This window comes from Lutjanus erythropterus, chromosome 21 (assembly GCF_056507025.1).
Source record: "Lutjanus erythropterus isolate fLutEry1 chromosome 21, fLutEry1.hap2, whole genome shotgun sequence".
In the NCBI taxonomy this organism is placed as follows: Eukaryota; Metazoa; Chordata; class Actinopteri; order Lutjaniformes; family Lutjanidae; genus Lutjanus; species Lutjanus erythropterus.
The window spans coordinates 2,050,751-2,067,417 of record NC_139337.1 but is presented as its reverse complement, the minus strand read 5'-3'; the positions used below and the strand labels follow the sequence as shown (position 1 = coordinate 2,067,417).

Below are 16,667 nucleotides of genomic sequence, written 5' to 3'. Positions count from 1 at the left end.
CAAGAGCTGCAGTTGTGGAGATGCTCTGACCCAGTCTTCTAGCCATCACAATTTGTCCCTTGTCAGACTCGCTCAAATTCTTACATTTGCCCATCTTTCCTTCTTCTAACACATCAACTTTGAGGATAAAATGTTCACTTGCTGCCTAATATATCCCACCCACTAACAGATGTCACGATGAAGAGATAATCAGTGTTATTCACTTCACCTGTCAGTGGTCATAATATTATGCCTAATCGGTGTATGTACGTAACATTATGTAACATCATAAAAAGAAGTCCATGTTGACTCTTGAATTCATGATACCTGCTCCAGCCCGCTTTTCACTCCCATCAAACACTAAAGGTTTGTCACCACCCCTCATTCATCGCTTTCGCAACTGAAACAGATACACTGGGCTTTTCAAGTGACATCAGTGTGAACCCATTTACATCTTTACAAGGTGCCCCATGCTGTTGATGTAGTATAAAGAGGGATGCATGCATATGTAACTGGGTATAATGATAGTGTATGAAAGTTCCTCATATGATTGATATGCACATTTCATCAGTGTTCAGTTGGGCTGAACTGTTCATCAAAATTGCGTCGAAATTGCAATATGGCCTACTGCAATGTTCAAATGACAGCAAGTGCAATATTTGTTAAAGGAAAAAGAACATGTAGAACGAAATATTGTCATGCTACAGAGATGTCTTGTCCTACACGTAATTTTCTGCTGACCTAAGAAAACATTTGTTTGGTACAGATTCCTGCAAAAATCACACCATAATCCTTTTAATGTTTTAAATGAAAATGACAATAATTATGTAAAAAATATTCTTTCCTCTATTACTATAGATCATAAATCAATCAAAAAATGTAAATATCATGTAATTTTTTTTCAAGATCTTTCAGCCTTAACATGGAGAAAACATTTTTGTTTATTTGTTTGTTTTTTTCAATGAATTAAGTTTATCTATGAGCTACCAAAACCCAACATCCTGTAATCAGGTGTCAAAAGAAGCACAAATACATAATTTTCCAATAGTTCTCTAATATTTGATACAACAAAATTTGACCACATTAAGAGTTATTTTCAAGATCTCAAGGCATCAAAACTGAAAACAAAATTCAGCAAAACTTGGCAGAAATATTTGTCTTTACATTGTTTTCCGTAAAGAAGATCACACTTCAGCCATTAGACTGTGACAAAAATAAAAAGGGAGATACATTTGTATATGACTTGTGAAGCCAGTTTATTTTCAATATTAAAGAGAAAACGGCAAATAATTGTCTCATACCTGGAGGAAAGTGATCAAAGAGATTTGCTGTAAGGTGACAGTGCTAGTCAAGTCACTTCCCACCATGAGCAAGCATTGGGTGGTGGTGGCTCTGAAAATAGTGATCTGTTGGATTAAGGGGGATGGGGGGTGAAGGTTGGGGGTTTGGGGATTGGTGGTTTGTGGCGGCTCAGCCATGGAAGGGGAGGTAGTAATAGGTGGTGTCCGAAATCCATCTGACAAGACGTCTTATACATCTGTCAGCATTGGTCTTAGGCTGGACATCCTGTCCTTTTCTGATCCAGGTGGGTGAACTTTCTTCGTCGGCCCTGGGGAGCTCAAGTGTGCAGTCAGCATTCTCTGGTACTGACATCTGATATGGTAGGACTAGATACTGTTGACTGAGTTCCGATGCTTCTTCAGATTCCGTTTTTTTAATACAGGTGTCTGGATGCGGGCCCTCAATGCTGCAGTGTCTGTTGGCTGGTCCTGCTGTTTGATAGCCAGAACACTGACTGGATTCTGGTGTTTGGTTAGTGTCCTGTATCTCAGTGCAGATGTCAGGAGGGGGGCTGTCGACGCTGCAGTGTCTGTTGGCGCGTCCTGCCATATGATAGCCAGAACACTGTTGACTGTGTTCTGGTGGTCCTTCTTCTGGTAGCTCTATGCGGGTGTTGGAAAGAGGGTGCTCAACCCTGCAATGAAAATTCTCCGGTTCTACTGCCTCATCCGATGAAGACCAGCCACTGTGTTCTGGTGTTCCTTCTTGGGGGTCTGGTGCCTCTATGTCTTTGTCCATACTGGGTCTCTCAACCCTGTTGTGTCCTGCAGTCTCATGGTCAGAACACTGTTGATTGAGTTCACTTAGGGTGTCAGCAGGGCAGCTTTCAACCCCGAAGTGAACACGCAGTCTTAATATCTGATCAGATGAAGACCATTGACTGAGGTTAGACATTTCGTCATCGCTGTAGTTTTCTGATCCTGTGCTCAGACACCAAGAGCCCTGCTGACTGGGTTCAGGTGTTTCCTCTTCACTGTCTTGAACTTCTTCAACCTCTTCAGTATTGTCAAAGTCAGCAATATGGGAGCTCCGTGGGACAAAGAAAGGATGCTGCAAAACTTCCAGGGGTGTGATTCGATTGTCAGGGTCCAGGGTCAGCATCCTTCTAATCAAGTCCACCAACAGACGTTGATCACTCTGGCTCTCTGTGTCCCACACTATGAGCTGCTTAAGTTCATCAAGACAGCTAAGAATAAAGTCCCCCAATTCCGTACCATAGTAGCCTGTGTCCTCTGCAAACTCCTCTTGCATCTTGAATCTCCAGCGCCGCTGGCTGTTGTTTTCTGATTTGAAATACAATGGAGTACGGCTGTCCAGGTCCACCACCTCATCCTCTGGCTGGCCTTGAGTCTGTATTATGAAGTTTAGAACATCATAGTCTTTGTATGCATTGTAGAGGGGACTTCCTGTTGCCAGTTCTGCAATTGTTACGCCCAGAGACCACATGTCTATAGCCTCCCAAAAAGTAGCATGTAGCATTAATTCTGGCGCCTTGTAAGAGATGGTCCCTATATTGAGACCAGGCTGGAATTCTGATGATGGCAGCGCCAGGCCAAAGTCAATCAGCTTGATCCTCAATGGCTGCTGTTGACGGTCCACAATCATAGCATTGTCTGGTTTGAGGTCCGTGTGAGCAATTCCTATTGAGTGCAGGTGGCAAAGGGCTGTTGTCAGCTGATGAACAATTAGTTTCAGCTCTGTCATAGGAAGTCCCCTGTAATCACGCTTGTGTAAGTAATCACGCAGGCTTTGATCAAGAAGTTCGAAGTTAAGACATATTTGCTCCTTGTCAAAGAAAAATCCATTCCACTTGATAATATTACAAGTGTCCAGATCCAAACAGGGTAGCCAACTCAGCATGGCAATTTCTGTTCTTGCGATATGAACAACAGCAGGGTGACTTTTGTTAACCTTGATGGCCACCCTCTCGGCTGTTTGAGTGATGCGGCATTGGGATACAAAACCAAACTATACTTACTATTATATTATTAGGGGGGTGGCACGGTGCAAGCAAGAAGGTCCTGAGTTCGATCCCCTGGCTTGCTGGGGCAGGGCCTTTCTGTGTGGAGTTTGCATGTTCTCCTTGTGTCTGCGTGGGTTCTCTCCGGGTTCTCCGGCTTCCTCCCACAGTCCAAAGACATGCATGCTAGGTTAATTGGTGACTCTAAATTGCCTGTAGGTGTGAATGTGAGTGTGAGTGGTCTGTCAATGTGTCAGTCCTGCGATGAACTGGCGACTTGTCCAGGGTGAACCGCGCCTCTCACCCAATGTCAGGTGGGATAGGCTCCAGCAGCCCGCAACCCTTACGGAATAAGCGGTTACAGAAAATGAATGAATGAATGTTATTAGGGGCGAGCAACGCATTTTGTCTGAGGCTTCTTCAGGTTCTCTCAACAGAATCACATGAGCACCCATAGGTGTGCTAAATATAAATGACTAATTATCACAGTTATTTCACTTTTCTTTTTCAACATTTTTTGTTTAACATTCTTCAAAAACATTTTTCAAAAGATAATTTTCAGTTCAACCAAAAAGCATAATAAATTTAGACAAAATTATGTAGATCAGAAAACAAAGCAAGATTCATAGAGTTACAAGAATAATATGTGATTCAACCTCATACCATTATGCAGCTGACTGAGTTGAAGATTTTAAAAAAGAGAGAGACTGCAGGTCCTACTTCTGTCCCTCTATACTGTTAGATGGAAAGGGGGAGTGACAGGGAAGTGCACCTGATCCTTGAGACTGGCTGTGCAAAGGGAGTTGTGTGAATTTATTTTCTCATTTATGAAGTAGGGTAAAATGTCCTATACTGAAAAAACAAACAAGTTGAGAAACTTCAGTAGATTTTTTACTTTTGAGCCAAACTCAAACTTATAAGGTTTGAAAACTAATAATGTTTTGATGATGATTTACTTTTCTTGTAGATGAACTTGAACCTTTGAGGTCACTCAATAGTACTTGACACACATTTCTTGGAGGGGTTTCTAAAACTCAAAGTGAATATATTTTAATTAAAACTATTTCATTTCCAAGCACCCCAATACTGACAAATCACTGCCACAGCTCACAGTGATCAATTTTTGAACCTCAGATTTTGAGGTTACAAATGGGTTCTTATCCTGTCATCCACATAAAGTTTTTTTATGCTCCATATCTTTCATGAATCAAATAGAAGCACACCATTCAAAATAATCTTAAGAAAAAAATCAAGTACTAATCTTTTGTTTGAGACAAAAGCAAAGTCAGTAGTAGAGATACTCCATTCATGTAACAAAGTAATCTTCCAGGACTGTGAGCTTGCGCAAATTTGATTAGCCAACACAGCATCTTGCCGGATTAGTCTTTTTTCCCCCGAGCCCTCTAAACTGGCACCCTCAGGCATCATAGTGGGCCCCATTCAAATAAATGAGAGAGATTTGTTTTTTTCAGGCCAAAGTCAGACTGATCACATTGTGAGTCACCACTTGGTCTCAGATTTCTGGGTTTTCAAACTCAACTTTCCTGATTTGCTGTCCAATATGCAACAGCAGTACTATCCTGCAGCTGATTGAATACTGCTCTCTGATTAAAAAGCTAACATTATATTTGTGGGGACCAGTCACAGTTGATTGTATAAATGATGTAATCAATCTTAAGCCAGAAAAATGGACAAACTACAATCCAGGGATGTCAACATTGACTGTAAATGACATTCAACTTATAATTCTGCCACTCTGAAGACACACTGCCTGAAAAGCAGATCTGTTGTAGGCATTCCTTCTCTCTGGTCTGTCTACCAACCATGTACAAATTTGGAACGGGTAATGTTGCTATGGCAACAGCAACCTCTCCAATTAAAGCTTTTAGGTAGAGCAGTATTTCAGAAGCAACTCAAGAATAAAGCAGCATTTTCTTACAATGAAGTCATATCAGATTGACTGATGGCTTCTGCATTAACAAGTACAGCTGTCTGACAACCAGAATGTTCCCACTGAGTGTGTCTTACATTGTTCCAGCAGCAGGAGTGTTTCAGCTGTATTGTTGACTCAGGATAACCAGAGTTGAGGCACAAAGAGAATGACATGCAGACATACGGATACATGCCTGTCCGTACTTCACTTTGAGCACTCCTTGAAGCTAAATATGGAGAGGAGTGGTACACTAATTGCATGTCAGCACTGATGGCTGTGCATGTCCATCATGGGGGTATGGACAGCTGAACACACAGGCACACACACATACACTGTGAGGCCACACAACTGTTCAAAAGAGAGACATACAGTGTAAGTACAGGACATTACACTCCAACCCAAAGGTACCCTGCTTTTTTTTTAACAACTTGTAGGGCTGTGGAGCATTTTTTTTACATGTGGATACAGATGTGTTCTTGAGAATTTGTGGCTCACTGTTAACAGACTTATACTACTTATAAAATCAGCAGATCAGAATTTCAATCAGAAGTCAAACTTTGTGGTGACACATTCACAGTAAAGGAAGTTGCAATGTTCACAAAAATCATTGCAGTTTCAACCAATTCTTGTGAATTATGCAAGATCTTGAAATTTTGTCCTGTCCCTGCAACCTGTAAATTTGACCAATCATCATAGCTTCCCACAAGCTCCACCACTCATAGCAGACTTAATAGTTTAGCACTCATTGTGTTTTTGTATTTAAAAATTTAAAACACGGTTTGTCAGTGTTTTTTATATTTATTAATACTCTGTGCACTTTTAGATTTTATAATTTTGTGCTTGCTTTTTCGACTGAGGTTGAGCTTTAAAATATTTTGTTTCTTTCTACATTTGTTTCATTTACAAATAAGCATTTCCATTCAATTTCTTTGTAATCCTGGGCCTTTTTAGTAAGGTTTCTTAGAAAACCCAGCACCAAGTGCTTGCCTTTGATTTCTAATGTATTATACAACAAAGAGAAAGAAAAATCACAACTTTTTCTTGCAATTTTCACTTGCTCCCTCAATTTCATTTCAAATAATGCTTAAAAGCATTGCAACATGCATCACAGGCCGCAACAGTTCCCCCCAAAAAAGCCTGTGATGTCCTGGAGAGACTGATTTATTACACTATCCTCTGGTGAGTAGAAAATAAAAATAGAATAGCAATAAAGGACAAGGCCAATGATTATCGTATATTTTTCTTCTTAGTAATTTTATGTAAAACCAATGCTGGATGTATTCCTGTAACAAGTATTGTGTGGGCATCCAAAGCCTGATATATCTTCTTCTGTGCCATAGAAGCTCCATTGTTCAAAAAACTATTCCTTCCTTCATTGCCATAAACACAAACACTGTAGTTTATTTAGTCTCAATCTCACATACACTGTCCTGCCACCTGACATACTGTATTACTGTAAGAGATCTGGACTTGGTGAAGCAAGGCAGCCTCACTGCCAATTAGATCCATTGGCCAACTGTGATATTGCAAGAAGAAAATCCCCTGTGGTCCAAAAAGCATTTCCCCCATATATATGTTAACAATTGTTAAACCATGAAGGTTTTTAAATGTTCCTGGAGATAAGAAAAGTTATGTTCTGTCCTAAGTCTATGGGCTGTGTGGGGTGGAGCAGGTGGGACCAGAGGAGAAACTTTCATGTAAATATGCCAACACATTCTCACTCCCAAATCATTAAATACAGCAGCCTGATGGTGCTACGCTTTACATAATGATGCTGTAAGTCAGATTTATATGTGCAGAACTCTGTGCTCAAGTTAACAGTAATAAACAGGCCACATCTGGGTTGACTTTAAAAATAAAATCACAAAATTATGAGGGTTTGGGATAAAATAAGTATGTTATTTAAGTTCCAGTAACATACGTACGTTACATAGGAAGTAAGGTACATAGGTAGTTACAGAGGAAGTCGACGCTGATTCTTGTCCTGGTCTTGCTCTCAACTTGTCACTTGTCACTGCAACTCAAAGAAATGGTATGTGTTTAAAGCTGAATCCACAAGTGACCTTAATGTGGACCCATCCACGGTTGTATAGGAGACACCAGACTGCTGACGTTGTATAAAGAGGGACAAAGTCCACTGGACTTTGGTGGATGGATGGCTAAAGCAAACATAAGACTTTCATCCAGGAGACCGAGGAGCATGTCCTATGTGAAACCATGACATTATTAAAACTCAAAAGACATAACGTTTTTTGTGTTGCGGGGCACTTCAGTGACATGTGACTTAGATGTGTCAAGACCTTTGTTTTGTGAGTTGCTTCAGTGACATGTGACTTTCATCATGTGATTTTTGTTTTGCATGTGACTCACATGATGTACGTAACATAGCATAGTTATTACATCCCCAATGATCTTATCCTAAACATATCCAAATATTTTTTGTGTCCAAACTAAACCAAACTGCTATCATTTCACAGCATTTATCACATAGTGAAAACAACTTTTTGGCCACGTCAGACACAACTGCTAAATTATGGCTTGTGCTTTAGTATCAAATGTCAAGGGATGGTGACAAATTGTCAGTACGTGATGAGTTGGGCGTGTTTGATTGGGTGTTTGAGTGTGTATTTGTTGGGCTTTAGGCTGGGCTTGTGGCCGAGAATATCAAGCAGGGTCGAGAAGTCAGTCAGTAAGTACTGAGAAACAAACTAATACAGAGTTGGTCTTGTGCTGTGTCTCCATATTTACAATATAGTGCACTCACCACCATTTTGTTTGAGTGTCTGAATTCAGTGTCCACATGTTAAGCTCTATATATACTGCAGTGGTGAACAGTGACAATTAAAGCTGGGACTTCAGTTCAGCCAAAACTTAACCAGACTCACAAAAATGCAGCAAAATGGAGTTTTTGCTAGAATAAGCAGCTGGCAGCAGGTAGCTTGTGACGTGTTTTTGTGTGTAGTTGCCACACACAAAAAAACAGTAGAGGGCAGCAAACACCACATATTGATAGCAGAATAAATATTTTTAAATCTTCTGGTAATAATCTGAATCATTCTGAGTTTCTTTTTAGCATTCTTATCTTATTTATCATTCTTATTTCTCTGTTTCAGTATCACACACACAGTTACATGTACAGTAGCATAGTTTGAAGTAGCTGTAAAAATTGAAGATTCAAGTGTCTGAAAATTGTTTTCTAACAGAGTCAGGGATATGTGTAATTTCATCTCCATATAACACACTCCTCTATGCTGCATAAGTCCGCCTTGAAAAAGGCAGCACTGTTGAGCCTGCCACCTAGCAACAACATCGGTCTCGACTGCTTTGTCTTGAGCAAGATATCTCTGTCCTTCAGGAAGGCCTAAGGGGACAATTTTCAGTCCCACCCACTGTAAATCAAAATGTGATTAATTAATTAATTAATTCACCTGTCACTTTTTAAACAAACACACAGGCTGTGTCCCTCTGTCCCAGTAATGAGTCCTGACCAATGAGTGAGCCAGCTGTAACCTTTCTCTGTCTAGAGACAACAACAAAAAATCTGATTGGCTAACTCTATTTTACTGTTTTCAGAAGAGTAACACTTTCTGAATTCCTGAAGCAAAGTTGATTGAAAATGAGGCTGAACATAGAATTAAAGGATAATAGCCTAATAATTGAACGAAATAAATCAATATAATATATTTAAATATGACATTTGAAATACAGATATGTTAAGCCTTCTCTGGTTCCCCACTGATATAGTGTATTTAACAACTCCCACAGTGGATTGAGAAAGCAGTTTTCATGGTATGCACACTACTTTCTGCTAACAATCCCACAATGATGATGATGACAATGATGAGTCATGAGCGTCTCAAATCTCCATTCACTGCTCACAACAGAGTGAACTATTGAGCTTTTAGTTTGTACAGAGTGCGTTAACAAGGGAGTGATTCCAGACACTTGGCACTCTGGACAGTTATATAATACTATGATTCAGGTTTACAACATGTAAAAGGCTGTCCTGTCAACATTCATGTTGTACTGTGATTATCTTATTATTCTAAAAAGCTGTGACCTATCTGGATGGACATCAGACCAAGTCCACTTGTTACAACACCAAAGTTTGGGCTAGGGTGATGAGGGGATGTAACAATAATCAAAAGTAACTGGGTGAAAAAGGAAGAAGGGAAAATTGAGACAAGAGTGCAAACAAGGGTCCTTTTTATTAACAAGTCAAGTTCAAATTACATTTACCTCAAAGTAAGTAAAGCAAAGACAATAAAAGTTAACTTAACCTACTAAATCAGATGACACAACACACAAAAGACAGCAAATGTCTTTGCTAGCCAGATCAGCTAACAAACCACATGAGGAGACAATCAGTGTCCTTGCTAACAGGGAAGCTAGCAAGACACATAATTCACAGAGACACTCATATAATGTTCATATTGCATTATAATGCATTAAAGACATGGATGTCATGATATGTAACCATTAGAACTTTTATATTTCAAAACTACAATTATACATAGTGATAAGCACAGTATTATTGTAAGTATGTTATAAGTATGTTTTATAAATACGATTATATTGCATTATAATGCATTATAGACCACATCACACTGACATTATAGACATGGGCATCACAATGTGGTATGATCATTGTTGGAAATTATTCTGAATATTTATGAGTGCTATTATCTTTAAAACACAACATAACACATTATGTTTACACTGCATGTTAATACATTGTAGACATGGGTGCCATAGTGTGTTATAATTATTGTCATTTTTATGAATAGTCAAAATTACAATCATGCATAGTGATCAGCACAGTATAATGTGTTATAAATATGTGAATATTGCATTATAATGCATTATAGACACAAGCACCATAATGACAACTTTATAAATATGGAGATCATAATGTGATGTGATCATTGTTAGAAATCATTCTTAATATTTATGAGTGCTTATTATATTTAAACACAGCATAACCCATTATGTCTACACAGCATTATAATGCATTGTAGACATGAGTGTCATAGTGTGTTATGATAATTGTCATAAAGCATTATGAGTATTCATGAAAACTTCATACTACAATTATACATTGTTATAAGCACTATATGACACATTATAAGTTTGTTCACACTGCATTATAAAGCATTATTGACATGGGCATCATAATGTGGTATCATTATTGTTGTAAAGGATTATGAGTTATAAATATTATAAGTACAGTATAACGCATTATAACAATATTTATAACGCATTATACTTTCAAAAAGTGTTATTTTTATGGATATGTTTTGGTGTTACATTGTTACAGTATTTTTAACCCTCACAAGTCATATTGAGTTGTGTGATGATGTGAACATGGCAGTAGTCTTGGTCTCTTCATTGGACCTGTAGACAATAACAAATATCTCTGTATGAGAAAGACATTATCATCAAAAAGTAGGACAAATCAAATCTTTGTATTGCTGTAAGTTGCAGCATTTATATACTGTGTGTGTGTGTGTGTGTGTGTGTGTGTGTGTGTGTGTGTGTGTGTGTGTGTGTGTGTGTGTGTGTGCGTGCGTGCATGTGTGCACGTACATTTGTGTAGCAATTGTTTGGCAACGGTAGCCTATTTCAGGCACATGGCTGGGCTCAGTGACAGACTCACAGAGAACAGATAAAGACAGAGAGAGAGGGAGAGAGGGAGGGAGTCTTCCCAGTCAGTGTGAAGCTCTCTCAGCCTACACAATCTCCCGACACAACCTCGGGCTCAGTGATGTTGGATACGCTGCGAGAGTGAGCTCTACCTTCCACACACACTCTGCTATCAGCTGCTCGAGGACACACACAGCACACACCCGGTGAGTAGAGAGCTCTGGATCACTCTTACTGTCTGCATGTGTCTCTGTCATTCTCATGTAGAGCATCTATGTGAAGCTGAGCGCTTCCAGGGGGGAGTTACTCTGGTCAGATCAGACAGATTACTACATCCACAGATCACCACTGTGTTGTACACTAGTCTCTGTACATAGTTTGTACCATAAGTCAGTTAGCCTGAGCTAACTTGTTGTTACAGGAGCTCAAATGAGCCATGAGGGTCTTTTGATTCTATAATCTTTTAATTCCTTTAAGCTGTCGGCTGCTTGCCGCCTCCCAGCAGGGATCTGGCTTTAACTAACAACTACTTTTACTCACAGACGGACACACACGCAAACAACAGCTGAAGTCACTACATGATATCTTGTCATATTTTCCATAGTCTTCAGAGATCCTACTTAAAATGAACCTATTTAAAGCTGAAGTAACTGCATATATTTGGATGTAATTAATGTATGCACACACACACACACACACACACACACGCACTCCCACATACATCCTGTTGTTGTGGGTTGCCTGCAGGAAACCAGTCAACCTGCGCCCTTTTCCTTCCCACTCATCCTAGTCAGATCAACATTTCGGCACATGTGGCAGAGCAGAGGAGGGAAGACGCTAATGAAGTAGAGAGCTCATTTTCACACCTATCAGGACCTGCTATTATCTTCAAATAAAACACAGCCAGCAGAAACACTTATTCTTTAATACATAAAGAGATACATATTTGCTTCAAAGATTTAGTATCATGATCCAGGATTTTCTTCTACTTAAAGGAAGAGGTCAACATTTAGTGAAATATGCTGATTTGTCTTCTTCCTGTGAGTGAGATATTCACATGGATATCAATCCCATGTACTGGCTTTAAAAATACACCTACTAACATCTCTCAAGCTCACTAATTAGCCTGTTGTATCTGTTTGTTCAGTCTGTACACAAACAAAATTAGAGATGTGCGTGATTAGTCGACCTGTTGTTTCAGTGTTGCTTCACTCAGATGGTAAATGAAGATGGACAACACACCTTCACTTCCTCCAACTGAAGCCAAAATATCCTGGATATGAAGTTCCTATTTTGAGCTTGTGACATCATTTGGAGCCAGTGTCTGCTCAGTAGTGACCAGTGTTCAGCCATCAGTCATGGCATAAATTTTTTTTTTAAATTAAGTTTTTATAGCATCAAATAAGTTATTACAACCACACTGATAGGACAAACAGCAGAGTGATAAGAGCTATCTAAAATGACAGAAACCGCCTTTGGGAAAAATCTAGGGGACCACGTGGCAACTTTCAGGGTGCTTTCAGGGAGCTGTGATCATGTCCGTTTCCAATATATGTTGTTGGTCAGCACCAGAAATACTAGCTGATTGAACTCAATGTAAAGATATTGTGCATGCTTAAGTTAAACCAGTGTGACAAGTGTGACAAAGACAATATCTTGTAAAACCAGCTCGGTTTTGGCAGTTTTTTAATCTTGAGAATGAAAATAAGGTTGTATGTCAGCTGTGTCAGAATAAACTGGCATGTAACTGGTTGACCAGAGCAATGCATAGCCACGTTTAGGAGAGGAATGTGGACTTTAACCTGTTAGGAGAGCAGGCTGCTGGTGCACACACTGCTAATGATAACCACACTCAGAAAACCAATATGACATTGTTTCTTTGTTTTTACTCACCTTTGGACTAATCGGTTTGTCTAAATGTCCATTTAATCAACAAGGAAATGAGTCACTTTGGACAGAATTGAGCTAGCTGTTTCCATGTGTACCCAGCCTTTATGTTAAGCTAGGCTAACCCTGTCCTGACACCACCTCAGAACGTTGCACTCGCTAACAGGATAGACAGATGACAGATGACAGAGACATATTTTCTGAAGGGCTGGTGCAGTACGATCAAACCAGAGCTGAAAGTGAAGAAAATATGATACTTATGTTGAGCAGGTGGCAACAAACGAACCCCCAAATGAATGTTAATGTCGTTCTGTGTCTGCTGACATATCTTTCTATTGAGAAAATACAAAAAGCACATTAATTTTGTGTTTAAAAATTCCATTGAAGCTCATTAAGTCAACTTGTTAATGACTCTGAAATGACTGAATTCAAGCCACTTTTGGTTATTTGCCTGGGAGAGGACAAGTCAGAGGTTTTAATACTGTTAATGTCACAGTTTCCCCTGGGATGGTGTGATAGAACAAACTGCATCTTATCCATCTGCCGATAACCAAATTTGAGTATTGATCAAAGGCCAATATCACCTTGATATACTGGTGTTGAGCAGACTGTGTTGCAGACTGGTGAAGGCATCTGTTGTTAGACTGTGTGCTGTTAATCCATTAGAGATCAGATTAAGGAAGGAGGAGCAGGGATTAGAAAGTCAGGAGGACCTTGGCCTGAATGGCGAGACAGACAGGCAGTCTGTATTGGGGTCATGTCACTGGGACTGAAGTCTGGCAGGGATCATAGACAGAGCACTGACAGAAAGACCTGAAGGGACTTTACCCAAACTCTACACTGCATGCAGAAGAAAATGTTGCAGGCAAGGGCAGATATCTCATGTTCAGGCTGGTAGGAACAATAAACATACCCCTGCTGTCACAAAGCTTCAGCATGACAGAGACAGAGTGTCCTGACAACCACAGTAAAAGCTGTCAGTGTCTTGATGCAGAGTGTGAGTGGAGAGACGCTGTGTTGCTGCCAGAGGAGTGCTGACTGAGATTACAGCTGGATGGAAATAAATTACAATGTAATAGAATCATGTATTTCTCACTTTCCCTCTGATGGTCTCAGTATCTCATTAGATTTGTCAAGTCATATATTTTAATATTTTGGCAGTAAAAAAAAGACCTGTGGCTATCTGGGAGGCATTTTCAGGTGTAACACAATCTTTCAAAACTTAAAAATGCATCATTTTGTGTCTATAATTAGCTCATTGTGCTTTGTTACAACAGTGAATCTCACTAACATTGACAAGAAACTGATAAACAACAGCTTTCTTAAATTGGAATCATTACTAGGGACAATTCAGCAGTCCCTGAAAACTGGTAGGGACCTTACCATCCCAACCCAGTTCTACACCCCTGGTTACAGGAGTGCCATGAATCCCAAATGTGGGGTTGCACTGTGGATTACAGTATTTTCACAGAATTAAGATATGATAACAACAGTCATGGTTTGTTACTGTTTATTAGAACTCTTGAGCACTTCTCTCCTTTTGTTTGGTTCACGGTTGATGAGAGAGGCATGGCGAGCTGACATTGGAGGGCACCAGTCTTAGTGTTTCTCCTAACTACATCCAAACCAACCACAGGCAACCAAACACAAAATATAAAGATGGAAATGTATATTGCCTTGAACAGTCATTCCCAAAGACTAGGTCGGGCCCCATGGGTGGGTTATGGTTATTTTATCTGGGTCCTAAAAAAAGTAAACTATCTGCAGTACACCTTTAGTTTTTTTATGAAAAAATGAAATGGCCTGTTCACTCAGCCTAAATGAATGTATTTCTCATTTTTAAAGTCTTAATGGGTGTATATGTTTTCAGTAAAGCATAGATAATATAGGGTGATGCAAAAATGACATTAAAAATGGTCAGAAACCTTTATTCGTGCACGAATGAACTCTTCTTTATTGATAAGGCCTATTGTAACTTGGGTCACAGTGGTTTGTCATTTCAACAAATTGGGTTCCTGGGAAAAAAAGTTTGGAAAACGCTGGTCTTGAAAACATGAGGGCACATCCCAATAACAAAAATACATTATTATAAAATACATTATTGTCTCGCCTGTAGTGTTGTTTATCAGTCTGGATAGTTTTAGTGTAAGTTGCAGAGTTCTGGAGATATTGGCCATAGAGATGTCTGCCTTCTCTCCAAAATTAATGGACCTAGATGGCACTCAGCTTGCGGTGCTCAAAGCACCAAAAAATGCATTTGAAAAACTCAACAGCAATGTCTCTTTCCAGAATTCATGACCCAGTTACTTAAGATAATCCTCACCCCTTGCTGTGATCAATTTTTACATAAGTGTTTTCTCTCCACTGAACTACCATCTGAACTGATCTGCTATTCACCCTGCTGCTGTAACACTGAATATGTTCCAGTTGTGGGACTAATATCTTATCTTACACTCACAGCACAGAAGGAAGCGTGCATCTACTCATGGATGAGAGGCTAATGCTCCTGACAGCGTGGGATGTAAACATTAATGGTGTCCATAATTGACCTCTCATCTATGAGCAGATGCGTGGGGTGGTGGGTCATATACATCCATTGTCTTGGAGAGAAGGCAGACATCTCTATGGTTGATATCTCCAAAACTCTGCAACTCACACCAAAACTATCGAGATGGCTAAATAGCACTACAGTGCAGTTGATTTTGGGAACAACTGTACCTTTAAAAATGTCTTCAAGAAATAAATATAGGCCTAATAATAATAAGGTGATGGACCATGCTGTGAAGTAGCCTGAAGTTATCCAGAAGGCAGGGCAGGATCTAACACGGTCCAAGCAAGTTTGTATCACATTACTTTATGTTGGTAACTTGAAAACCTAATCCAAAACTAAATACAAAAATGCAACTCTCAATTCTCAAGTCAACTCTGAACCAAAAAGAGTTAACTGCAGGTTTGATGACAGGCACAGAAATGCAGAGGAGTGGCTCATCCAGATGGCATGACATTCTCATGGTCCTGAGATATTCACAGTATGCAGGCACTGGAACTAAGTGATGCATCACTCAGTGTGATACAGTAATACACACTCTATACAACATGCTACATAGTGTTTGAAAACCCTTCCAATAAAGCATAAACCTCATCTTTATTTGACAGTAATAAGCCTGTGCGAGCTTGGGTTGGTGCTTTGCTCAAATCACCTCAGCAGTCTCCAGGAGGTTAACTGGCACCTCTCCAGCTACCAGTCCACACTCCATACCAACTGGTCTGTGCTTAAACCAGCCACACTACAGCTCCCAAAAGCCAAGTCTCCCCAGACTGACCTTTTATGCTTTAACTGAAGTATTTTTAAACAGAATTTTTCTGTTATAAGAGCAAACACTTCAAACAGTCCTGACATCCTGTGCAAAGAAAGGTCTTAGGATAATGTACAGTATGTGTATTATTGTTGCGAATGTTTGCCTGAGTAGGCAAATTAAGACATGGTAGTAATATAACCTACATTTGTTAAACTTACCAATTTGGTAAACTTTGAGAACAGCATGCAGGTATTTTCCCAAGTTCTTTCCAGCCTGTTCTGATTCCAGGTCAGATGGATTTCTCCCCTTTTACATCTCATACTGATGCACAAGGTAGCCTTTAGTGTCTGTATGAGACACTGCCAGAAAGCCTTGTGAACAAAGTTTGAGTTTAAGCTTACGTTTACACACTGAACCTAGATGGTCAGCCTCAGCAGAAGATCATGGTTTAGATTCAAATAAGTATGTTACATACATTTTGTAAGATAACTGAAGCAAGCAATGTGATGGACATAACACTGTGTAACTTAAAACCTTAGATTATGTTGACCTTTTGTTTGACATGAACTCTGGTCTCCTGCATTGAAGTCCTGTGTTTTTTTTGAACCTATCCAACTACCCCACC

At 39.6% G+C, this 16,667-nt stretch overlaps 1 protein-coding gene across 3 annotated transcripts in view; it reads left to right on the top strand.

Annotated features, from left to right (window-relative positions):
• Positions 1-10,877: 10,877 nt before the first annotated feature.
• palmdb (palmdelphin b) overlaps positions 10,878-16,667 on the top strand; it is a 91,021-nt gene continuing 85,231 nt past the window's right edge. For all 3 annotated transcript variants that reach the window (XM_084747103.1, XM_084747104.1, XM_084747105.1), the window contains exon 1: positions 10,878-11,062. The gene's annotated coding sequence lies outside the window, so the exon portion shown is untranslated. The remainder of the gene's footprint in view (positions 11,063-16,667) is intronic.